The 25,947-nt window shown below is 45.4% G+C and overlaps 1 protein-coding gene and 1 pseudogene across 3 annotated transcripts in view; one reads left to right on the top strand and one right to left on the bottom strand.

The window, feature by feature from the left end:
* HDGFL2 (HDGF like 2) overlaps positions 1-25,947 on the bottom strand; it is a 742,998-nt gene that overhangs the window by 177,576 nt on the left and 539,475 nt on the right. The gene's annotated exons all lie outside the window — the stretch shown is intronic.
* On the top strand, positions 21,654-23,059 carry LOC120911357 (annotated as a pseudogene).

Raw genomic sequence — 25,947 nt, 5'->3', positions numbered from 1 at the left:
CTGGCTTCTCCCCCCGGTCCCTCTCTGACCACTGCCCTTGCTGGGCAGAACTGTCACTACCCCGGGTTCGCCCGCCGCCATCATGGCGGCTAAACCCATTTTGGCTGACTTTGCTTCCGGAGGATGCGGACCTGGCAACAGAGTGGGAGCAATATTTTGCGGATAACTCTGGGTCTGCGTCCCCCGGGCGGTTTGGGAGGCCTTTAAATTACATGCTCGTATGACGCTCTCTTCCCGCATAAACTCCGTTAAGATCGCATCTGCGGAGGCACTTGATAGGGCCACGGAACTGGTTGAGGCAAAGGAAAGGGAGTACACTGCCAACCCGATGGCCGACTTAGCGGCAGAGCTTAGGCTCTGCACTAGGGCAGCAGACCAATTACACTATGAAAAATCAAAACGAAAACTCTTCTTCCTTAAGCAACGGACGTTTGAACATGGGGAGAGAGCGGGGAAGTTACTCGCCTATTTGGTACACTGTGAGGAGAGACCCCCGGTGGTGATTTCCCTGCGCTCTCAGGCAGGGGACCTTATAACAGATCCGGAGCAAGTGACCACTATGTTTAGAGACTTCTTCTCCTCACTCTATGACACAGTAGCCCCAGACGACGACTCCCTATCAGATGCGTTCCTGACCGACCTACCAATCCCCCGACTGACAGCACAACAGACTCAGACACTTGAAGAGCCACTGACGGCGGAGGAAATATCCGCTGCTCTTGCTGGCCTCCCGAAATCAAAAGCGCCGGGATCAGACGGCCTGCCGGCTGAGTTTTACTCCACCTACGCGGATACCCTAGTCCCTAAACTCCTTGCCCTATATAACTCCACCTTTGAAGGCTCTGAGCTCCCACCCTCAATGAGAGAAGCGACCATAGTACTGATCCCCAAACCGGGGAAAGACCCCCACTTACCCGAGTCATACCGCCCCATCTCCCTATTACAAGTTGACATCAAGGTATTGGCCAAAGTGCTCTCAGCCCGCCTTAACACCGTGATTCTTTCCCTTGTGCACGTTGATCAGGCGGGCTTCATGCCCGGTCGAAATACCTCCTTCAATCTCAGGAGGCTATTTATCAACCTTCAGGCTGCGCACGACAACTCAGGCTCCAGAATAGTCGTCGCCCTGGACACTGCCAAGGCGTTTGATTCAGTGGAGTGGCGGTACCTTTGGACATGTCTAGCGACATTTGGATTAGGCCCCAGATTCATTCGCTGGGTAAAACTCCTTTATCAAGATCCAGTAGCCAGAGTGCTGGCTAATGAGTGGCCGTCTGACAGATTCCCTCTGTGACGGGGCACGAGACAGGGTTGCCCCCTGTCGCCACTGCTATATGCACTTGCAGCGGAGCCACTGGCGATTGCCATATGCACGCATCCCGACATAACAGGACTGCGGAGAGGGGGAGTGGAGGAACGAATAAGCACTTACGCAGACGACACACTGCTATACCTGGATGACTCTACTAATTCCCTCCCGGTGGCTCTGGACCTGATTGAGCGCTTCGGCGCCTTCTCGGGACTCAGAATCAACTGGTATAAGTCCCAAATACTCCCCCTGGACAGCTATCCGATAACTAGGGACAAGGCCCAACTCCCCCTGCAGAGGGTTGCTGAGATCAAATACCTGGGAGTTCGAGCCACCAGGGACCCGGCGGACTATGTCCCACTGAATGTCGCACCATTGCATGATATGCTTAAGCAGAGAACCCAGGTCTGGGCTTGTCTTCCATTGGGAGTTACGGGTCGCATAAATTTAGTGAAAATGGTACTGCTGCCAAAGATTCTGTACATGGTGTGGCACTCGCCGGTATACCTGGTGCTTCGGTGCTTCAAGCAGTTGGAGGCTCTCCTCAAGCCGTTCATCTGGGGCTCAGCGAGACATAAACTCCCCTGGCATAGACTGAAAAATCCCACTGACCTAGCAGGACTCGCGTTGCCAGACTTCAACGCATACTATCTGGCTGCCCAGCTGTCGCAACTATTTCATGTGGATAAGGTGGATAGGACCAGATTCCTCCGCCTCCTATGCCCTGCATGGACTCAATCGATGGGCGACCCCCTAGTGACTATAGCGAGGGGGGGGGGGGCGAGACTAACGGGGGAACGACATTCCCTCCTGTATCACTACAGAAGGGTGTGGAGCGTTGTTTCAGACAGGCTAGGCATATCGTCCCTGCATGGCTACACCTCCCTGTGGCACAATAATGCCCTGCCGGAGTTGGAGCACATCCGCGACACTGAGATTTGGAGCTCCAGGGGGATATACTATCTATCTGTCACACGTCACCAGTGGTGGGAAACTGAAACCCTTTGCTGTGCTGCAAGCTGAATACGACCTGCCTGATCATATGCTATTCCGCTATGCCCAACTACGACATGCCTTCCAGGCCCAGTTCCCCCAGGATGACCTAGTTCTGGCCAACAACCCCCTCATGGCAGCAGTTAAGTACCCAGACCCCAAAAAGTTGATAACCCAATTTCACACTAGGATTACGCTTCCGAGCGCGACAGTGTCTGCCTATGCCCTGAAGTCCAGGTGGGTGGGGGAGGTGGGTCCAATGGAGGACGATGAGTGGAGTGATGCTCTAGATGCATGCAAACTAGTATCCCCTAAGCTGTCGGACCGCCTCACACAAACCTTCATACTTAACAGAGCCTACCTCACACCTCTTAGGATCTCTAGATATAGGAGGGACTTCCCCGCTACTTGCCCAATGTGTGACCACGAGGCAGGAACCTTCTTCCACCTGATTTGGCAGTGTGTTAAGATCCATGCTTTCTGGGAGCAGGTGGTGAGGTTCCTCCATGATAAGATGGGATCCCCCATAACTCTGCAGCCAAAGCAGTGTTTGCTGGGTATATTCCCAGATGCAGAAATGAATAAATTCATAAAGGTCTTGCTACATGAGACACTTTTTGTGGCCCGGAAGGTTATAGCGCGAGTGTGGATGCGCTCAGGCCCCCCTGAGTTCTCCCATTGGCTGGCGGAGGTCAACAATGTACTACCATACAAAAAACTGGTTTATTCTCACAGGCTGCCCGGCCAAATATGGGAAAATATGGGATAAGTGGCTGAACTCACCCTCTACCAGTTCCTAGACGTTTAAGTGTATGCATTGCTGTATTCTATGTTTTTAATTTTTGTTGTCAGTCTCAAGTTTACATCCTGCTCGAGATCATTTGATGCCTATTGTAACGATACGCCTTCTGTATACCATGTGTATTGCTGTTTTGCTCAATAAAAGCTTTTTTTGATGGAAAAAAAAAAAGTATATACATACACAAAAAACTGTCAAAATCTTCAATCTCTCCTCCGACAGCCTCTCCGCAGCCGACACCTCCCTCCTAAGCCGTGGCCTCAATTTTGCACCTATTAATAAACCCAACCCCTTTATGCTTTTCAAAGATCTAAATCAATACATACGCAATCTGACCCTTAAAAGACACTTTCATATCAAACAGAAGGATGACAAAAACGTTACTTCAATTTCTACCCTGTCTATCCCGGATCCATCAGAGTCATCTACTGACCCAACTAAAGACAACATGGACCCTGATGAAGATGACGCCCTGAGACTATATACGCAACATCTCGCCACATCCCCTCCTATCACTCGCTCCTCACTCAGACCCAAATCCATATTTTTTCCGACACACTCCAAGGGCCCTCATATAGAGAGCTTCTATAGAGTGGTTTACGCAGACCTTTATCTCCGTCTGAAATAAAAGCCCTAGACCAGGGATATGCAATTAGCGGACCTCCAGCTGTTCCAAAACTACAAATCCCATCATGCCTCTGCCTTTGGGTGTCATGCTTGTTGCCGTCAATGGGACTTGTAGTTCTGCAACAGCTGGAGGTCCGCTAATTGCTTATCCCTGCCCTAGACCAATTCATCCATGCCGACAATATCATAATAAAATCAGCCGATAAGGGAGGAGGAATTGTACTCTTGGACAAAACAGCCTACCTAAAGGAAGCCTCCAGACTACTCTCTGATGAAACCACATACACCAAACTTCATAGCGAACCCACGTCAGCCTTTGCAAAAGAAGCTGAGACCCTCACACTACAGGCACTCAAAGATGACATCATCACCAAAATAGAAAGTTCTTTCCTACGAAAAAACTTCTTTCAGATTCCGTACTTCTACTACCTTCCCAAAATACATAAAAACCCATCAGCCCCCCCTGGAAGACCTATCGTGGCAGCCATGGATAGCGTCACAACAGGGTTCAGTTTATGCATTGATCAATTTCTGCAGCCCATTGTTTTCCAACTAGAATCATATGTTCGCGACAGTACACACTTACTTGAGCTTCTATCCCCATACCAGTGGGAGCTAACGTATACATGGCTCTCACTTGATGTCTGCTCCTTATACACATCCATCCCACACTCCTTTGGACTGATGGCACTGGAACAATTTCTGTTAAATGAACCCCTCATCAATCCCCCCCAAGCCACCTTTATCATCACTGTGACGGTATCGGTATGATATCCCCGTCAACGTTCCCTTCTTCCCATAACGAAAATCACCCCAATATTCCACGAGGAGGGATATCCCTGGAATCGCCCAGAAAGCCACACATGAGACAAGCTTACTGCTTGAACAACACAGACTTTAATGTTATCACACACAGCTTTTATGTAATTTCCAAAACTGTTACAATGACAAATCTCCGCCCCCCTCACACTGGGGCTTCCATACAGATGAGTAGGTAGACACGACGGGGCCGATGCTGAAACACATTTTCTTTAGACAATGACATCAATGACGCTGAGCACTAGCTGTACTGAATACATCAACCAGACCGCTCGACCCCGCATATAGAGAGATAATTACCACAATGAAGCAATCAGAATAATTAACACAAGCCACTTAAACCCAGCTCTCCTTCACACAACACAATAGATCAATTAACCTTTAGAAATAGTGAGGGGACATTAGCACATCAATAACCTGGCTAGCAGGGAGCAGTAAACTGAGACATATAGGCAAATGTATCACAATGGCCCCCCTTTTGCTCCCTGCTCCGGCAAACCCGGTTGGACCTTCCCTGGTCCAGTAGGGTTGACGGGTTCAGAGCTATTAGTCAGAGGTTAACTCCGTTTGGCATGACTGACCTCCCTTGGCAACTGCTTCAGACTCAGGTATGTCACCGGGTCGTCAGATCACACGCCGGTCAGTCCCCAAGTCTTTGTGCGATCTGCAAAGTCACCAGAAGTCAGTGTGAAGACAGCGAATGGGTCTGTGCGCCGCCGTCTAGGTGTCCCGCTATGGGAGGGGGCAGGTTATGGCTCTGAAGTGACAATCCCAGGAGATTCATAAAAAGAAAAAGTTATATTTGTTGAAATGCTGTAGCACTGGTGCTCAGAGTCCGGGGGGGGGGGGAAGGGGAATCAGAGCCCCATAAGGTCAGCCACCCCCTGCTCCCTCCGCAGCCACCGGTTCTCCTCTTGGAGCTTCTCCAGCTCCATCTCCAGTTCATGCTGCTGTGACCTCAGGTGGTTGTTCTCCTCCTCCATGCGGCTTATTCACTCCTCCAGCTCTATGTACTCACGGATCAGCTCCTGCTTGCTCATGTCCTGCAGGCTCTCCACGTGGTCCTTCATCATCAGGAACTGGGTGGTGGTGTAAGGGGCCACCGGTGGGCCCTTGGCGAACATCTCGGCACGCATCTGGGACGCCCGCTGCGACTCCCTCTCCTCCAGTCGCTTCTTCTCCTCCCAGGTCAGCTTGTTATACGGCTTCCAGGACCTCTTCTTCTTGAAGGGTGGCCGGCGGTGCCTCTTTCTGCCCAGCTCCCTCCAGGGCCCCTCCGGCTCAGGGCTGTCGCCCATGACCAGCTGACAATGGTGTTCCCTGTTGTCCGTAATAACAGATTGTACCATGAGGGCTTCGTAAGGGGTGCCCAATGGTTCTTCCTGACCCAGCTCCTTTGGATCCCAAGCCGAGTCTACACAATGGGCTGCTGCTGGTGGGCGGTACCCAGGTTGAGACCAATTTGACCTGGTGTTGTCATTCATGGGGCAATTCTGCTTGAAGTGACCCAGCTGTTTGCACCGGAAGCAGCGTTGTTCGTTGCCCTCCTGGCGATGATAGCGAGGGCTAGATGTCACCGGTCTGTTAGGAGGTTGGTATCTAGCGGTTGGTGGGTGTGAGGGCACCGTTTGTGGTGGAGGTTGTTCCTGTGGTGTGACCTGGTTCGTCTTGCGAGTATCTGCATATTCATCCGCCAACTTCGCGGCCTCTGGTAGAGTCATGGGCCTGCGATCTCTCACCCAATCTTTGACGTCCGTCTGGATGTGATTGTAAAATTGCTCCAGGAGCATTAGTTGCAAAATGTCCTCTGCGGTGGTGGCCTGGCTGCTGTTAGCCCAGTTAGAGGCCGACCGGGACAATTGGCATGCCCATTCCGCATAAGAGTCTTTCGTGGTTTTGCGTGAGTCCCTGAACTTCTGTCGGTGGGACTCTGGGGTTACTGCATAACGAGCCAGGAGCACTTCTTTAACCCGGGCGTAGCTATGAATATCCTGATCTGGCACGGTCCGGAAAGCATCAGAAGCTTTGCCTGACAGTTTGCCTGACAATATTGCAACCCAGTCTCCTCTAGCTATTCGGTGCAGGTTACATTGTCGCTCAAAATCCGCCAGGAAGTTATCAATCTCACAGTCCTTTTCATCAAAAGCTTTAAAAGCGCTAAACGGAATCTTCCTTGCGTCTGCTGTGCTGTACTCACTGTTTGGAGAATGTGCGGCTGCTTGTTGGACTGCTGCCAGTTTTAACTGTAGTTTTGCGTCTCTTATTTGTTTATCCTTCTGTAGCTCTGCGTCTCTTATTTCTTTATCCTCCTGTAGTTCTGCATCTCTTATTTGTTTATCCTTCTGTAGTTCTGCGTCCCTTATTTGTTTATCCTTCTGTAGCTCCGCGTCTCTTATTTCTTTAGCATCCTTCGCTAACAGGTCCATCACTTTCAGTACCACATCTGGCGTTGGGTTCGGGCCGAACCACGCTAGCTTCTCTCTCATTAGCTTGTTGGCTGGCGATTCCTCCTCCTGAATCACTGGTGTCTCCATCTCTTGTACTGCTGGCGTTGCTGCAATCCCGTCCTCCTGGTCTAGCTCCATTGATTCTGCTATGATGACCCGCTTGGTTTTGTTGCTAGCAATCCTTCCACGAACTTCCAGTAGTTCTTCCAGTGTCTGCTTGGAATCCGGGTGTGAAGGGGAATAGAAGGGAAAAATCCCACTGCTACCAACCAATTGTGACGGTATCGGTATGATATCCCCGTCAACGTTCCCTTCTTCCCATAACGAAAATCACCCCAATATTCCACGAGGAGGGATATCCCTGGAATCGCCCAGAAAGCCACACATGAGACAAGCTTACTGCTTGAACAACACAGACTTTAATGTTATCACACACAGCTTATATGTAATTTCCAAAACTGTTACAATGACAAATCTCCGCCCCCCTCACACTGGGGCTTCCATACAGATGAGTAGGTAGACACGACGGGGCCGATGCTGAAACACATTTTCTTTAGACAATGACATCAATGACGCTGAGCACTAGCTGTACTGAATACATCAACCAGACCGCTCGACCCCGCATATAGAGAGATAATTACCACAATGAAGCAATCAGAATAATTAACACAAGCCACTTAAACCCAGCTCTCCTTCACACAACACAATAGATCAATTAACCTTTAGAAATAGTGAGGGGACATTAGCACATCAATAACCTGGCTAGCAGGGAGCAGTAAACAGACATATAGGCAAATGTATCACAATCACAGCCACGCTTTTTTGCCTAACACACAACTATTTTACCTTTAATGGAGACTTTTATCATCAAATACAGGGCACCGCAATGGGGGCCAATTTTGCCCCCTCGTATGCAAATCTGGCCATGGGCTTCTGGGAAAAGAACCACATCTACCGCAACAACCCTTTTTCCGCCAATACAGTTTTCTTCGGACACTACATCGATGATATCATCATCTGGGATGGCCCCCAAGAACTCATTCCTTCATTCATCAACCACTGCAACAGTAATCAATATGGCCTATCGTTCACATCCGCATCAAATTCCACCTCCATGACATTTCTCGACCTTGAATTGGGACATGACGGACACTCTATCTGGGCCAAGAATTATACAAAACCCACAGCAGGAAATTCATATTTACACTTCAAAAGCTGTCATCTGCCTAGTTGGAAAAACAACATCCCCAACAGTCAATTCTGTCGCCTAAGACAAAATTGCACTAAAGATTCAGATTATATTGAACTCAGTCAACATCTTAAAAAGAAATTTACCGAGAAACAGTACCCAGAAACCTTAACTGATGAAGCATTCAAACTTTATCTGAACGGAAAACCATCCAAACCCAAAAGAACTATGGATGACCATCCAGTCAGGTTCATGACCACATTTCACCATAAATACAAAAAAATGGAAAGCATATTAGTTAAACACTGGGATATCCTTTTACAGGATCCCCATCTCAAACCCATCCTCCCAGCTCGTCCAAAAATCACCTATCGAAGAGCTCCCAACCTTAAAAATAAAATTGCTTCCAGCAAACTCAAACCTATCCCCACCACATCCTCTATACCAACCCTCATACCCTTAGTCGGCATGTACCAATGCCGAAAATCCCGCTGTAAAACATGTCATTTTGTCCAACATGGACAAAAAAACTTTCTAACAAAAGGTAAAACATATCCTTTAAAAGACTTCTATAACTGCTCCTCAGAGTTTGTTATATAAGGTCTTAGCTGCCCTTGCGGCCTCCTCTATATAGGGCGAACCATACGACCTCTAAGAGAGAGGTTTGGAGAACACAGGAGAAACATAGAGGGTGGCACCGACCCACACAGTGTCCCCAGACACTTCACTATGCTACATCAACAATCAACTTCAGGACTTTGAGTTTGGGTAATAGAACAAATGGATAAAACACTCCCCCCAGCTGAAAGATTCAAAAAACTGTGTGCTCATGAAACATGCTGGATCTACAGCCTGGATACCCTCTCGCCCGGTGGCATCAATGAGAGCATTGAAATCTCCACCATTTTATAATTATCTATTTTCCATTTATTCCTTGCCCTTCCTCTTCTTTTCGCCCCCCATAACCCCCCCCCCTTTACAGCTCCTCGCCCTTCACCCCTTATAATACCATATATATATTAAAAACGTATTGCTAATATTTTCATTACTATTTTTTACTTTCAGGCCTCTTTATAGTCTGGTTTTTGGCGGATGTTCCCTTATAGTCTTGATGGGTGTAAGTATTACCTCAATATGGAAACCATACACCCCCTTTTTCCTTCTTTTTCCCTCTCCCCCCCTCCTGTGCCCCACTTTTTCTCTTTTCTCTTTCCCTCCCCCCCCTTTCAGTACACCAGGTAACCATATATATGTATACATGTTTGTGTGTGTATATATATATATATATATATATATATATATATATATATATATTCTTGCAGTTTTGTCTATAGGTATATTTTTAGTCCACAATAGTGTTTTTGTTCCAACTGTATAAGCCCTTATCCTTGCATACCCGCTGGCATGTAAATGTTTCACCTTATTGAATTTTAGTATATTTCTTTACTTTTTGTCAACCCCTATGTGTATGTATGTGTATCTCTCCCCACCTTGGTGTGACTATACACATATATCCACATAGACAACCATACCTCTTCCCCACTTTATTCCCCCCCCCCCCCTGTTTTCCATGCTATCCCATAAATAACCTTCCTCATTTTTGGCCAAAATGTTATATATTGTTCGCATATATGCGTGTGTGTGTGTATAATTTCATGTATATATACACATATATGTATATACTTTTAATTAAATCCACTTTCATTATCATTCAAACCATAATCCCATTCCCATTTTCCCCTCAACCTCCCTTAAACAATCCTATAAATATCCCCTCCGTATTACTTATTAAATATATATGTATACCTTTGATCTAAATTAATTTTCATTATTACCTTTCTATAACAAAATCCCACCCCCCCCTTTTTTTTTTTTTTAAATGACCCCCTCCCCCCGTTTTTTCTTGCGCCCACTTTAGTTAAACACTCAATCCCATCCTTAATCAATATTACCCCTTTTTCTTTTCTCATTACACACACCCTCTAGCTCATCATTATAACATAATTCCACATTTTCACCACATACACTCTGTTACATGCCAATACGTCTTTTTTGCGCTTTAATGTCACTTTATCTGTACTTCCGTTTTTTTATTTTTCTCGTGCCGACATCTCTCCGCCCAGTTCCTAGCTCTTAACCTATCATAGTCTGCTCCCGACTTGCCCCTCCCACTTCCTCACTATACAAATTCTAGCTCCTTCTCCCCTGTCACTAGCTTGATAAAGGAATGCTTCAGCCCTATCATTCGCTGCCAGCATTCGGAAACGCGTCGCTTTCTTGGTGACATCTCCCGTCGCCCTTCAGTATACCCGCGCATGCAGTGTCAGCTTAGGATCGCCCCGTCCACCGCAAACCACCGGATGCCATCTGCGGCAGAAGTACTGATCCCCTCCACTCCACAGCGCCATACCAGGGACCCGAGAAAGAAACCCACCAGATGACACCTACCTCTCCTTCTGGAGAATTACTTCTACATGTCTTTATTTGACCACCAAAAATGTGAGTGTTTTTTAACTTGTGTTTTTTAAAAATTAAACTGTCTTAAAGTATTGCACCCAGAGGCGCCTCTCTCCTTGTTTGGATCTGGAACATGGTCTCTGTTCCCCACTGACGGCAGCCCTGAGTACATACCCCCATCTAAGCATACCCGCACATCTCCCATCACCACCCTAACAGCCTGAACTTCTTCTGACCCCAGATACTTGTTCATACTGTGCTGCTTTTCATACTGACTATGCTGCTTCAATAACAATATTCTGAAAAGCTCTTGCGCATAATTTACTTGTTATATATGAGTGCACGATGCAGCCTCTCCATCTCCACTGGGGAGTCGGCCGGGCGGCTCTGTAAATCATTAAAGATGGCACATATGGTCTGCGGCAGCATCACTGCTTCTACCCCCTCTGGGACACCCCTGACATTGTGCCTGCGCCGTTGTAGAGGTCTTCGACATGTCGGTGTAAGTCAAACAGGTACGAGAGCTGGGAGTCATGGGTTATGGGTACCTGCTTTATGGCTGCCGCGTGTAGCTGCGTTGTTTGCTCCACATCTGAAAGGCGGGTTGCCACTGCTCGGAACTCCGTCTTGAGATCAAGGATTGCTGCTGATAGGGTGCCGGTGATGTCGGAAGGCCACCCTATTACCACCCTATTAAGGTCAGTCAGGCTCACCGAGGGACCCGCGCGTTCGCTGGACAGGTCCCTGTCCTCTGAATGCGAGTCCGAGGCAGCACTCGGGGATGTAGCCTGTGAGGCCTCGTGGTTGTCGGAGCAGAGGGAGCGAAACAGCTCTGGTATGTTCTGACCGAGCTGCATTCCGGTCTCCTTCTGTGTCCGGGAGGCTGAGACGCTCCTATTTGACTTGCACATGGTTGGGAGGTATTGTGGTGGGTCCCCCAAGAAGCAAATAGTATTCCCCGATCTGCACGAGCTCTTTGCCTAAGCGGCCATCTCCAGACTCAGCCAAGCCCCTCTCTCTTTTTTTACTATGCTGCATACTTCCATGTCATCCATCAGTTCTTCATTTAAGTTCCACGTCCCTCTTCTATTTCATTAAACCGTATTCTTATTTCATTAAACCGTATTCCAACTATTACCGGCGCATGGTCAGAGATGGATATTATACCTATTCAAGCTTTGACATGTTCCAATACTCCGTGATCCAACATTAAATAATCCAATCTTGAGTACGTGTCATGCACTGATGAATGATACGTGTAATCCCTTTTATTAGGATGTGTAATTCTCCACGGATCTATTAACTGGTTACCGACCGCCCACTGTATATATATACGTCCTGTTTTTAAAGATGGATATCTCGGTAACGGCAGCAGCTGTTGCCACAACCGAGATACCCATCTCTTCAGTGAGCGGTCCGGTAAACGATAACGGCGGTCTCCGTGGCAGATTCCCCGCAAGATCGCCGTTATCGGAGAGGGCCCGCCGCTCTCCTGCACCCTCCGCCACTTACCGGAGCCGTCGGTAGCGGCGGAGGCGATCGGGTGCTTCTTCCTAGTGAGTGAGGATGCGAGTGAGGGCAAGATGGCCCCCACCCGTCCTCATAGCTTTGCTGGGCGGAAGTGACGTCAAAACGTTAGTCCCGCCCAGCGTCTTAAAGAGACAATTTTTTTAAATGACAAAATTTCCATATTTTTTTCTTGCATTTAAGTCTAAATATGAGATCTGAGGTCTTTTTGACCCCAGATCTCATATTTAAGAGGACCTGTCATGCTTTTTTCTATTACAAGGGATGTTTACATTCCTTGTAATAGGAATACAAGTGATAATTTTTTTTTTAATTTCAGTGCAAAAAATTATAAAATCAATAAAAATAAATAAGAAAACCCCAAAAACATTTTTAAAGCGCCCCGTCCCGACGAGCTCGTGCGCAGAAGCGAACGCATACGCGAGTAGCGCCCGCATATGAAAACGGTGTTCAAACCACACAAGTGAGGCATCACCGCGATCATTAGAGCGAGAGCAATAATTCTAGCCCTAGACCTACTCTGTAGCTCAAAAAATGCAACCTATAGAATTTTTTAAATGTTGCCTATCGAGATTTTTAAGGGTAAAAGTTTGACGCCATGCCACGAGCGGGCACAATTTTTAAGCGCGACATGTTGGGTATCATTTTACTCGGCGTAACATTATATTTCACAATATATAAAAAAATTGGGCCAAATTTATTGTTGTCTTAGTTTTTAATTAAAAAAAGTGAATTTTTCCCCAAAAAAGTGCGCTTTTAAGACCTCTCGGCAAATACGGTGTGACAAAAAAGTATTGCAATGAGCGCCATTTTATTCTCTAGGGTGTTAGAAAAAATATATATATAATGTTTGGGGGTTTTAAGTAATTTTCTAGCAAAAAAAAAAACTGTTTTAGTCTTGTAAACGCCGAATCTGAAAAACAGGCTCGGGGGTTAAGCCGTTAATTGCTGAACACTTTTTTTTCAATAGTCGCAGTTGTTTGGAGTCTCACATCTGTGCACCGGACGTACTATCAAGTTGATATTCAAATTAAAAATTGAAGTCTCCTGCTAGGATTACATAACCTTGTTTAAAATCAGTTGGTGCATTTAGAATCCTCCTAAGATACTTTTGGGGGTGTCTATTAGGACAATATATATTTGCTAACGTATATTTTTTCCCTTGCAGGACACCTCTTAGAAACAGGTAGCGTCCCTCCGGGTCGACTTTCCTTTCTTCAACCTTGAAACTAATATTTTTCCCTATCCCTATGGCGACCCCCTTAGATCTTTTCTGTGGGGAGTCTCCATAATACCAGGTTGAGACCGCCCGAGAATAGAGTCGGGCACTGGAATCTACTGTTATGTGTGTCTCTTGTAGGAAAACGATTTCTGCAGAGTAACTGTCAATCTCTTTTAAGACCATATGTATTTTTTCTGGGGAACAGAGGCCTCTTACGTTATATGTAATAGAATTTACACTAACCATAAAAATGTTTTATTTTTTTGACAGGTGTTTGGCTTATTTTCTTTTTTCCGACAGATTTCCGAACCTAATCTCCTACCCTCACCCTCCCCCTTCATTCCCCACCACCCGCTCCCCCACCCTTCCACTCCCTCCCTTGGTGTAACCTTGACCCTATGGTCTTGCTATGGAGCATCTCCTCTTGCACCCCCTTTGGTGCTCTTATGCTCCTATCAATAAGGTGGAGAACTATTCGTCACGGTCTCGTGTCCCCTATTTCTAGGGGATTAGCACCAAAGTATTTCCAGGGCTCCAGTCCCCAGATCTTTCTTTCTAATTTTACTAATCCCCGTTGTGCACCCTCCCCACCCCCGCCCCATCTCACCCTCCTCGCCCCCTGATTGATCTTTTTCCTTTTCTTTTCTCTTTTTTCCTTCCTCCCCCTTCCCTTCATTTCGTTAACCGGTAGGTGTTGGAATGTTTAATTTTTGACAGAATTCCAATATTTCTTTAATAAATCTTAGTCTTGCCATGACCCCGTTTTTCCTCCCGATCAGGCATGCAGGAAAACCCCAATTGTACTGTATTCCTTGCTCTTGCAACTTTAGTAATGGTTTTAAATTTCTTCTTCTGAGCGTCTCTTGAGATAAATCCTGATATATTTAAATGTTATACTCTTCAAATTTTATTGGAGACTTTCCTCAGGTTTTTCCATAGTTGATTTTTCTCTTCCCAACTTTCAAATCTTATAATGATGTCTCTAGGACTCTCCTTTGGCATTTCTCTTGGCCTTCTTATCCTATGCGCCCGTTCAATTTTTAGTGGGGAAGTTATTTCTCTATCCAGTAGTGGATTACAGATTTTCCTTATTATTTCTGGGAGATTTTCTAACTGAGAAGAATCTGGAACTCCGCGTATTCTGATATTTTTCCTTCTGTCTCTGTTCTCTTGGTATTGTAGTTTGTACGCTTGTTCCTGTTGTTCTTTTTATAGCTTTCATTTCTTTCTCCAATTTTCTAATGGTGTTTTTATTGGAATCTTTTTTTTTTTCCCACTTCCTCCAATCTTTCCAACATATGCCCCATATTTCTCTCCATTCTCTTCATTTGTGATTTAAGTGATTTTTCTAACGCAGCAAACATACCTTGTATTTGAATTTTTGTTGGTAGTAATGATCTGTCTTGTTGTTCATCATCCGTTCTCTGTTCGGACTCTGTTTCCATCTCATAGTCAATCCTAATCTCAGAAGATGTGTCCCGTTCTACTGGATTCTTTGGAGCTATTTTTGTCTTGTCTTTTTTCTTCTTCTCAGGCTGGGTGTTTTTAACACCCTGTTTTTCAGCTGCTTGTTTATCTTCATCACTCCCATGAGTTACATATTTATTCATCGGGCCCGGACTTTGACTTAGTCGGGGGGTTGATGTAGCCCCCCCTCTCGCTCCTTTGGCCCTTGTACTAATTTTTGGCCCAAATGGCTTGCTCTGTTTAGCTCTGCCATGGTGTTTAATATCTTAGCCCGTCCTCCCCACAGCTTTACCGTAGCCCCGGTTTGTGCAACTGAAATACTCGCTTATCTTGAGGCGAGGGAGGTCTAGGAGGGAGAAGAAAAGAGGGGATAGAGGGGACTGAAGGATACCCAAGGCCCCTTAATAAAAGATCCACCCGGACCGGTAGGGGTAAATAATAACCAACAAATATTTTATAATATCTGTAATATCTATACAAGCCGAGGTATCGTCGTTTGCCCCCTGTTGCTCTCTACTGCTATAAAATCTAACCTTTAGATCGTTCTTTGGTGTTTGAAATATCAGTTTTTAGAAAATCCCAATGGTTTGGAGTCATCAAGATTCTTGAGTGATTATTGCTTAGTTTGCAGCTCACAATTACCACCTATGACATCTATATTTCAATAGGTATGTATGGGGCATATGTTGAGAGGAGGAGAAAAAAACAAAGAAAAAAGAAAAGATCCAGCTTCTACCCTATCCCTTTCTCTTTTCCTTTCTTTCCTTCACAGGGTGCAGTGTCCGTTAGTCCTTTGTCCTTTATCGCATATCAGTTTAACACCTATGGTTCTGTCCCCCTCTCCCTTTTTCCTTCTTCCTTTCCCCCTCTATACGATAGAAAAAGAACTCTCCAATCTTTTCATCAATAATTAATTCCTGTTGCTGTTCTCTCCTCTCACTCTCCTTGCTGGAGTACTATTCAAAAGCACAATATTAAACAGTCCTGAAAGCTTTACAAGCTAAAAGAGGCAACAGCTTTTTGTCTATTAAATTCAATTCAATTAAGGTTTTGATTGCAGGCTCGAGTAAAAGAGCAATGAGAGAGAGGGAATAAACCAGAGGGAATAAACCAGAGGAGCAAAGAAGCATCTGAGCTATTGTCCAGATAATTCCTTTTTTCCAGTAAAAAAGTATAACACTATGGGGGTTATTTACGAAGGGAAAATCCACTTTGCACTACAAGTGCACAGCAAGTGCACTGAAAGTGCACTTGGAAGTACAGTCGCTGTAGATCTGAGGGGGTCATGCAAGGAAAATAAAAAACATCATTTTTTGCTTGCATACGATTGAATGATAAAATCAGCAGAGCTTCCCCCAATTTCAAAGCTTCCCCTCAGATCTACAATGATCTACAGCAACTGCACTTACAAGTGCACTTTCAAGCGCACTTGTAGTGCAGAGTGGATTTCCCTTTAGTAAATCAACCCCTATGTCTTGCAGCAGTGCGGTACTCACGCTTTGTTGCTTCTATGGATCATGGACGCTGCCTGTAAAAAGGTTTGCTTGCTTACTTACATTTCATGTCTTTAAGAATATGATGCAGAGCATAGGGGTAATAGGCAGGGGGGGGTGGGGACCCGACAGTTACCACTCGTCACCTGGAAACCTTAATGGTTTTGCTGCTTCATGCTTCTCCCCCTTGCCACGGACCGAGCTGATCGATCCCTCAGGTTCCTTTTACATAGTTACATAGTTAGTCAGGTTGAAAAAAGACACAAGTCCATCCAGTTCAACCTCAAAAAAATAAACAAACAAAATAAAAAACACAATACAATCCCATACACCCAACTCCATACCCACAGTTGATCCAGAGGAAGGCAAAAAACCCCAGCAGAGCATGATCCAATTTGCTACAGCAGGGGAAAAAATTCCTTCCTGATCCCCCGAGAGGCAATCGGATTTACCCTGGATCAACTTTACCTACGAATCTTAGTACTTAGTTATTTTATGTACATTTAGGAAAGAATCCAGGCCTTTCTTAAAGCAATCTACTGAGCTGGCCAGAACCACCTCTGGAGGGAGTCTGTTCCACATTTTCACAGCTCTTACTGTGAAAAAACCTTTCCGTATTTGGAGGTGAAATCTCTTTTCCTCTAGACGTAAAGAGTGCCCCCTTGTCCTCAGTGATGACCGTAAAGTGAATAACTCAACACCAAGTACACTGTATGGACCTCTTATATATTTGTACATGTGGATCATATCCCCCCTAATTCTCCTCTTCTCAAGAGTGAATAGATTTAGTTCTTCTAATCTTTCCTCATAGCTGAGCTCCTCCATGCCTCTTATCAGTTTGGTTGCTCTTCTCTGCACTTTCTCCAGTTCTCCGATATCCTTTTTGAGAACTGGTGCCCAAAACTGAACTGCATATTCCAGATGAGGTCTTACTAATGATTTGTACAGGGGCAAAATTATATCTCTGTCTCTGGAGTCCATACCTCTCTTAATACAAGAAAGGACTTTGCTCGCTTTGGAAACCGCAGCTTGGCATTGCATGCCATTATTGAGCTTATGATCAACTAAAACCCCCAGATCCTTCTCCACTACAGATCCCCCCAGTTGTACTCCCCCTAGTATGTATGATGCATGCATATTCTTAGCCCCCAAGTGCATAACTTTACATTTATCAACATTAAACCTCATCTGCCACTCAGTCGCCCAATTGGACAGAGCATTGAGGTCAGTTTGTAAATTGGAGACATCCTGCAAGGACGTTATTCCACTGCATAGCTTGGTGTCATCTGCAAAGACAGAAATGTTACTTTTGATCCCAGACCCAATATCATTTATAAATATATTGAAAAGTAAGGGTCCCAGCACTGAACCTTGGGGTACACCACTGATAACATTGGACCATTCAGAGTAAGAATCATTAACCACGACTCTCTGAATTCTGGCTTTCAGCCAATTTTCTATCCATTTACAAACTGATATATCCAATCCTGTAGACCTTACCTTACACATGAGCCATGTGTGCGGAACTGTATCGAACGCTTTTGCAAAATCCAAATATATCACGTCCACAGCCACGCCTCTGTCCAGGGTTTTACTTACCTCTTCATAAAAGGAAATCAGGTTTGTCTGACAACTTCTGTCTTTCATGAATCCATGTTGTCTGCTGCTTAAATAGTTTTTTTCCTGCAAGAACTCATCCATGTGGTCTTTTATTAAACGTTCCAGTATCTTCCCAACTATAGAAGTTAGACTAACAGGTCTATAGTTACTTGGTAAAGACTTTGTTCCCTTTTTAAATATAGGCACCACATTGGCTCTACGCCAATCCAGTGGTACTATTCCTGTCATTAATGAGTCCCTAAATATTAGATACAGTGGCTTTGAAATGACAGAGCTCAACTCACCTAGGATCCGTGGGTGGATGCCATCTGGTCCAGGTGCTTTATCCACCTTTATTCTGTCTAAATATTTCTGGACCATATCACTTTTGAGCCATTGTGGATTTGGGGCTGTGTCACTCCCACCCCCATTTTGGACATGAGCTCCCCCATGCTCCATTGTATACACAGAGCTGAAGAAAGCATTTAATAAATTTGCCTTCTCTTTGTCCCCAGTCACCCACTCTAGATTATTTTGTAAGGGGCCTACATGCTCAGACTTCATCTTTTTACTATTAATATATTTAAAGAATTTTTTGGGGTTTGTCCTACTATCTTTTGCAATCTGTCGTTCATTTTGAATTTTTGCATCCTTGATTTCCTTTTTACATATCCTGTTATATTCTTTGTAACATTTAAACAACACTAGTGTTCCTTCATTTTTATATTTTTTAAAAGCTACTTTCTTATTGTTTATAGCTTTTTTAACTTTGCCCGTGAGCCACATAGGTTTTATTTTTAGCCTTTTAAACTTATTGCCCATGGGAACATACTTTGCAGTGAGGTTCCACACAGTCTTTTTGAAAAATTCCCATTTCTGTTCTGTGTTCATCTGTGTCAATAGTCCCTCCCAGTCCAAGTCCTGGAGAGCAGCCCTCATCCTTGGAAAATTTGCTCTCTTAAAATTTAGTGTTTTAATATTTCCTGTATGTATTTCCTGCTTATAGTCAACATTAAATGAAATCATGTTATGATCACTGCTACCCAGGTGTTCCTTTATCTGAACATTAGTAATAAGCTCTGCATGGTTTGAGATTATCAGGTCCAACAGAGCATCATTCCTAGTTGGGGCCTCAATAAACTGCACCATAAAATTGTCCTGCAATAGGTTTTTAAATTTTTGTCCTTTAACTGTCCCAGAAGTGCCATTAATCCAGTCAATTTCTGGGTAGTTAAAATCCCCCATTATTATCACCGTCCCAGCCCTTGCAGCCCTTTCCATCTGTGCAAGGAGCTGAGTCTCCACCTCCTCATTAACATTGGGTGGTTTATAACAAACTCCAATGATTAATTTTGAACTACGCACATCTGTATGCAGTTCCACCCATAATGCTTCAGCCTCACCACACTCTCCATCAACCAGGTTCTCTTTCACGCTTGCTTTGAGGTCACTTCTCACATAGAGACAGACCCCTCCACCTTTCCTTTTTACCCTGTCTTTCCGAAAGAGAGCATAGCCAGGAATATTAATAGCCCAGTCATGTGAGGATTGAAGCCAAGTTTCAGCAATACCGATTACATCATAGCTCTCCTCATGCACCAGAGCTTCCAACTCACCTGTTTTGCTTGGCAGACTTCTGGCATTGGTGAACAAACACTTAAATGTATTGTTACATTTTTCTCTAGTGTTTTTCATATAATTTATAGTAGTACAAATGGCACTATTATTTCCAATGGCTGTTTGCAACATGGGAACTTTCTTGTCACCTGCCATGACCCTCCCCCCATCTATCCCCATTCCACTCTCCATTAATGTCTGACCCCTAGCTGACCTGTGTACCCGATGTAATTCTAGTTCACCCTCCCCCCTCAATCCTAGTTTAAATACTCCTCCAGCATTCCCATAAACCTCTCCCCCAGCACAGCAGACCCCCTTCCATTCAAGTGCAAACCGTCCTTAGCATATAGGTTGCACCCCAATGAAAAGTCATCCCAGTGCTCTAGAAACCCAAATCCCTCCTTCCTACACCAGGTCTTTAGCCATGCATTCAGCTCTCTAATCTCCCCCTGCCTTTCCTGTGTTGCGCATGGCACAGGCAATATTTCAGAGAATATCACCTTGGAGGTCCTTCCCTTCATCTTGCAGCCTAGTTCTTTAAATTGATTCTTAAGGAGCCTCCACCTTCCATGTATACTGTCATTGGTTCCAACGTGGACCAAGACAGCTGGGTCATGCCCAGCCCCTCCCAGTAATTGGCTCCTTCACCGGCACTCCTCCCTCCCAGCTGTGGCTGGCTACAGAGCGCTCCACGTGGGGCCTCACTCACCACACTGCGAGAGACCCCAGGTGAGTTATCTTACACCCGGGGATCGCAGCACCTCAATCCGGCGGTGTCTGCGGGGGGGGGGGGGTCAGGGACTGAACGGACGGGAAGCTGTGAGCCTGACAACGGAGGGGGGTCAGCGGCAGCGTGCCTCATCCCTCTGGAGACCTGCAGACCGGAGCTCCCGTCTAGCTAACACGGTGCACGGACCACGCCATTCCTAGACTCCTCCCTCATTGTCAATTTTGCTTTTATTACTTCTGAGAAATCCTCACTTCCTGTTCTTCTGTTTAACTGCACACAGTAATTCAAAGCTTTCTCCCTGGTTTGGAGTGTCGTGCTGGACTACAGGAGAGTCAGGACGCTCTCTACAATGCAGAGAAAGGAGCTGTGTGTTAGTGGGCGTCCTGACTCTCCTATAGTCCAAGAGAGGGGGCGAGCACGCCACTCCACACCAGGGAGAAAGCTTTGCATTACTGTGGGGAGTTACAGACAGAACAGGAAGTGAGGATTTCTCAGAAGAAATAAGGATATTTAAAAGCAAAATCGAAGGATGAGGAAAGTGAAGGAGGACTGCACCAAGGTAAAGGGGGGGGGGGAATTGTACCTTTACAACCCCTTTAAGAAAATCAACTAAATTAGTGCAGTTTCTTTTCAAGCGTAAAAACTGACCTTTAGGTATTGCCGTCAACCATAAATGATGTGACAGGAATCCAAAAGGAATATATACCTTTCTATCAGTTTGTTTAAAGAAGGTAGAGGTGGCAAATTTGCCTTCTCGCATTGAGATCTTTAAGTCCTACAGAAATTTACTTTCTGGATTTATCTCAGGCTGAGGACAATTCCTCCATCATTATTTAAATGTCAGAAAAGGTTTGCAAAAACAAAACGTAAAGAAAAGTAAAAAAAAAGTAGAAGCAACTGGAAGCTATTTTTTTATTTTAAATAGAACGTTCCTCCATCCCGAGGAGGACCCGAGCCATGGCCTTCCCACTGAAGGAAGATCTAGGAAGAACAAAGGATTGTTGGGGATGCCCTTCTGACACGCCAGCACTTTCTACATGCAGCAACACTGATATTTTCAGAAGGATAAATGCCATGTTGGACAACTCTCTAGACTTCACTGGTGTTTGTACCACTCCCAATGCCAAGGGTAAATGTGACCACCTGCAAGACTACCCAGATACAGAGGGAGCTACAGCAAGCAGGATGCTTTTCCCTACATCCCATGATCCATCCCCTCGTGGCCTTCCTGACACAAACGACTTGTGCCTTGGTCTGCAGTCTCTCAGCCTGACTGGTTGGGACAGACCGTAGAGCACTCAGGAATCTCTGATGTTTCAGGGCACTTTAGCACACCATCAGCAAGTAAGTAACCCAGTAAGTTTTCAACATACTCAACAACCCTCTTGGAAAACCACCACCTCTTGGCTTCTTGCCACTGGATCCCATTGGCTCAGATTTTGTAGAGAAATATCCCTCCCCCCTGCTGCGTGGCTCCCGACTGGATAGCCGTTCTATTTTAGATTCCCGTTCCAGCAGCCCCTCAGATTCAGATACTAGTGGATTCATCTCTGGTTCGGATCACCTTTCTGATTTTATTTCTAGTCTGCGGATTTCTCCTCCCCTACCATTTCTACCTTTGGGAGGTGGTATGTCTCAAGACCCCTTGAAGTTCGGTATTGGCTCAAGACTGGATCCAGATCATGCTTCTTTAGCAGCTGCAACAGCTTCCCTCATGGGGATGTCCAAGAGATGGCCGGGTGCTTCAGTCTGGCCCTCCTGGGACCTATTAGAATCTGCAGAAGATCCATTTTCCATTGAAAGGGAGGCTTGGCTGCATAAACAGGCTGCAGCTGTAAATGAAGCAACTTGCACATGGAGTGGTCAGCTGCCTCCCCGGAACCACAAAAATCCAGTTTATTCCTGCAAGGTTTTTTTTAGGTGGCGTTCCCTGGAATATCACAGAAACTGGCCTGATAAACACATTCCGAGTGTTGAGTGGCCTGGTAAGGATGGAAAGCATCCACGTTGTCCTCCTAATCCTATATCTGGATTTTGAGTCTGAGAAGTCGGTGCATGCACTACTCCAGGCCTGCACACAGGATTTACTAAATCAGGATGGACTAAGTGAACACTACTTCAAAATGTCAAGTCGCAGAATGCGCTGCAAGGAGGTGCAGGTCATTCCTTGGGTGCTTGCAGACAGCAACTTTGTACGCAGTCCTTCACAGCGCCTGGATCCCAGTAAGACTGTATTTGTTGGCATTGATACGATAAGCACAAGTACCCAATTGGTTCTGGGCGCGTCACTTTCAACAACCAGCGCAGTTACCTAAAGGCTGTGAGAGTGCAGCTTTTGTGGAAATAAAAAACTGCCAAGTTTACCAAGAAGGTTCAGATTGATCCTCATCTTGAAGATTCGGTGTTCTCAGCCTGGTCCATTTTTCTGCAGAGACCAGGTTTGCTTCAAGTATTTCTGGCACTGGCAGCACTCAATGGAGATCCTCCGTCATCACCGTCCGCTCATGCGCAATCAGAAGAGCTGTGATTCCAGCTAATGATGCCAATAGAAAATATGCTTCAGAGCAAATATGCTGAAGAGAGGATTAGGTTCTGTGCCCCTCTAGGCAGCACATGGAGCACTTATAACTTTTTGTTGACAGGAGTCAGTGGATAGTGGGGAAGTCACGTGATAGTGTTTTGGCACTTGCTGTACATTGTAATTTTTGCACTTGTGCACAGTGAGGTCTTACCAGGGATAGATGATTTTCGTTTATGGTTAAGGAGGTGCATATTTTGCCTCATAAATGTTTTGCAGTTCCCATTCTAGTCCTCCAAAACTTGCTGAATGTAAGCAGTGTTTTAATTTGCACTTCAGGGGATGGTAGTTTTTAAACACTTAGGCCCCATACTCACGAGCAAACATGTCTGCTGAAACTGGCCCGCAGGCCAGTTTCAGCAGACATGTTTGGTCGTGTGTGGGCGCGAGCGGGCCGAATTCCAGCAAACATTTGCCCGCCGGGCCTTTTCCCAGCAGACAAATATTCCTGGACTTGTTTTAAAACAGTCCGCTGGAATTCTGCCCGCTCGGACATGTACGGTCGTCAGTACAGACCTACCGTACATGTCCAGGCGCCCGCCGTCCCTCGCATGCGTCGAATGACTTCGACGCATGCGTGGAAGCATTTTAAAGGCGGGCCGCCCACGTCGCCGCGTCATTGTCGCGGCGACACCGCGTCATCGACGCGGCGACACCGCGGACACGCCCCGCGTATTGTTTACGCGCGGACTTCTGTACGATGGTGTGTACAACCATCGTACAGAAGCCCTCTGGCAGACATGTATGGTGAAAACGGTCCGACGGACCGCTTTCACCATACATGTTTGGTCGTGAGTACCCGGCCTCAATGTTTGGCTGGACAGTAAAGGGCTGTAATGTATATTTTCTTTTTAAGAAATGAGGTAGAGGCTAGAGAGATGAGACCTTTCTCCTGGAGGGGATATGCCCATGCTCTTAGGTTGAGTTTTGTTATAGGAAGAAGCTGACCTATGAAAACTGTTGCTAGCCGTTTTGAACTATGTCCATGTGTTTTATTTCTGTCCCCTCCTTTTTGGAAGCTCTGTGCCAAAGATTCCGCTGTCTGTAATGTTCCCTCTTTCCAGTACATGCTGAGCTAAATCTGCACTAGCTGCCCTGTGCGGGTATTTTCTGTAAAGCTGTGTGTAAAGTCTCTACCTCATTGTAGTTATGCAAGCAGAAAAATGCACTTATCCTACAGATGTGGTGTTTTCTTGGTTTGTTTTTTTCGTTTTGGCACATAAAAAACACTTTGAAGCAGAAAAAAAAAGAAAAAAATGTCAGAAAAGCATGGGCAGATTAAATGTCACCATCCCAAACAAAAAGGATATCGATAAATCTTTTCCACACACGCCTGATGACGTCACATCTGACACAATAGTTGAGACGATACGCACACACGCGCTGCACATGCGTGATCACCCTCACAGGTTGATGCAGTTTTATTTGTTTGGAATTCCAATTTTTATCAATTTCAAAATCGGATGACTCGTCTGGGGGTCATTTTGTTTACATGCAGCATTGCATTACCCTTCATTAAAGCAATTTTAAAGGCATTATTGCACTATCGGATTTTTTTTTTGCATATTTGCACTTTGGCATTGATGCTATCGGATTGGATCTGACTATCACTCGATATCTGTGGAGGTCTCTGGTGGGGGATGCCTAGGACATCAGGATATATCTTCCAATGAATCCCAGATCCAACAAGCACTTTGTGACCCCCTGAATAAGGGTGGTCGCTGGCTTTCCGGTAAGCCTCTTATCTATCTGTGGTGACGGGTCTCACGTGGTCAAGTTCTTTATGCTCAACATCTTACAAGTGATTTCACTTCTTGGATCCATGTTTTCATAAGGATTTTTCTCAATGAACTCAAATCACCAATAAACTTTTGCATATGTGTTTATTTTGCACTCTATTCAATATTAGATTTGCATGCAAGTTATTGTTTCTGCACGGTGCTGATTTCACATAAATATTGTATAACAGTCACAGCTTATATTTGCACATTTGCACTATTTTTAGTCTATGCATATTTGTATTTAATACATTTTTCATAGCGCTGCACTTTTTATTACGTACGTAAATATTGCTGGTTTGATATCCATTTTTGCAATATAAGTGTATGGGGCTATACAGCATCTCACAAAAGTGAGTACACTCACACATTTTTTGTAAATATTTTTTATATCTTTTCATGTGACAACACTGAAGAAATGACACTTTGTTACAATGTAAACTAGTGAGTGTACAGATTGTATAACAGTGCAAATTGTCTGTTCCTTCAAAACAACTCAACACACAGCCATTAATGTCTAAACTGCTGGCACCAAAAGTGAGTACACCCCTAAGGGAAAATTTCCAAATTGGGCCTAAAGTGTCAATATTTTGTGTGGCCGCCATTTTCCTCCAGAATTGCCTTAACCCTCTTGGTCATGGAGATGACCAGAGCTTCACAGGTTGCCACTGGAATCCTCTTCCACTCCTCCATGATCACATCACGAAGCTGGTGGATGTTAGAGACCTTGCTCTCCTCCACCTTCCATTTGAGGATGCCCCACAGATGCTCAATAGGGTTTATGTCTGGAGACATGCTTGGCCAGTCCATCACCTTTTTTCCCCTAAGGTCTTTGGCAAAACACTCGTCTTGGAGGTGTGTTTGAGGTCAGTATAATGTTGAAAAATAGCCCTGCAGCCCAGTCTCTGAAAGGAGGAGATCCTGCTCTGTTTCAGTATGTCACAGTACATGTTGGCATTCATGGTTTCCTTAATGAACTGTAGCTCCCCAATGCCGGCAGCACTCATGCAGCCCCAGATCATGACACACCCACCACCATGCTTGACTGTAGGCAAGACACACTTGTCTTTGTACAACATAGTTTTAGGGGGAGACTAACACCGTTTACGACCACAACTTGGATACACCCTCGGACCCATGACATCAGCCAGCCTTGAAATCCCTCTTCCATGCTCACAATTTATATGATGTGTGGAGATGCCGACATGGCTTGGTACGAGACTTAACATATTTCTCTCCCTCCTACCACCTTCTCTTGTACAGACTACTTGTTCTGCCCATATTGACCATAGTAAA

Source organism: Rana temporaria, chromosome 1 (genome assembly GCF_905171775.1).
Source record: "Rana temporaria chromosome 1, aRanTem1.1, whole genome shotgun sequence".
Lineage (NCBI taxonomy): Eukaryota > Metazoa > Chordata > Amphibia > Anura > Ranidae > Rana > Rana temporaria.
The sequence above is the reverse complement of the archived record's forward strand: the minus strand, read 5'-3'. Positions and strand labels throughout refer to the sequence as shown.